This window comes from Dendrobates tinctorius, unplaced genomic scaffold (genome assembly GCF_039654945.1).
Source record: "Dendrobates tinctorius isolate UK_male_01 unplaced genomic scaffold, ASM3965494v1 ptg000254l, whole genome shotgun sequence".
Lineage (NCBI taxonomy): Eukaryota > Metazoa > Chordata > Amphibia > Anura > Dendrobatidae > Dendrobates > Dendrobates tinctorius.
In genome coordinates, this window is record NW_027361921.1 from 4,070,326 (window position 1) to 4,071,571 (window position 1,246).

A 1,246-nucleotide genomic window follows, 5' to 3' on the forward strand; every position below is an offset into this window, starting at 1 on the left:
AGCCTGATGTCCGGAGCCTGTCAGTCATTGCCAGATGTCTGGAGTCCAATGCTAGTGTGCTGATGCTCTATCTGATACCCGATGTCCTGATGTCCAGCCTGGTGTCCTGATATTCAGCCTGGTGTCCCTGATGTCCAGTCCATAGTCCTGATGTCCAGTCCATAGTCCTGATGTCCAGTCTGTGTCTTGATGTGTCTCGATGTCTGGTACGTGGTCCTGGTGGTCCAGCCTCCATTCCAGAGTCAAGGTGACGGCTCCGCCTGGATCTAACCAGCCATTGACCTGTGATGCCATGCCGGTGTTCCTGGTCCAGTCCTGCCTGTGTCCTGATGTTCCGCCAGTTCCCTGAGGTCCACCCTGTGATGACATCTGTCCCGGGTCAGAGTCTGATGTTCTCCTGCTGAGCCTGTGCAATGCCTGAGGCCTAAGAGAGGCCATCCTGATATGCCCATGCCAGATGACCCTGGACTGCATTAACCCATTTTGACCCTTGCCATCATCTGACGCCTATCCGAGGTTGGTGTCTCATATTCTCCTGCTGAGCCAGTGCTACACCTGAGGCCTGAGAGAGAGGCCATACTAGTATGCCTGCTATGATTGAGTCACCGTAGGAGGCAAAAAACAGAAACGCTAGCTAAGTCCAGAAAACCAGAGAAGTTGGCAGCTAGCGGATTGCAGACCCCTGAACCTATCAACACAACTAGCAGTAGCCGTGGGGGGTTCCTACGATGCCCTAGACCCCTCGATCACAGCAGGAGAAATAGCTAGGCCTAAAGAAAGAAAGGGGAAAACTAAATTGCTCCAGAGCAGACCCCAAAGCAATAGGCAACCCCCAACATATAATGACGGTGAAGCAAGATGAAAACACTAACACAGGCAGAAAGATAGACTGAGCAAAGACGGGGCCCAATCTAGCTAGATAGGAAAGGACAGGAAGGCTGCTGTCTGCAATCCGTGAAAAACCCTATGAAAATAAGAGCCAACAGACTGACAGTGAAAAAGGCCCTGAAGACGCTAGGCTTCAAAAAAGCTATGTCAGTACTCAGGAATATTCTGAAGACAGAGCTACAGGCAAAAGGAGATTCAGCTCACCCCAGCAGGGAATGGCAGAATCCAGAAAAGCAAGGAAAACAAAAACAAAACACTAATGCAAACAGGCAAAGCAGAAAAACTTAGCTTAGAGGAGCAGGAATCAGACTGGTGTCCTAGAAGTCCACAGAGAAATCACCCGCAGGGAAGAAGGGTG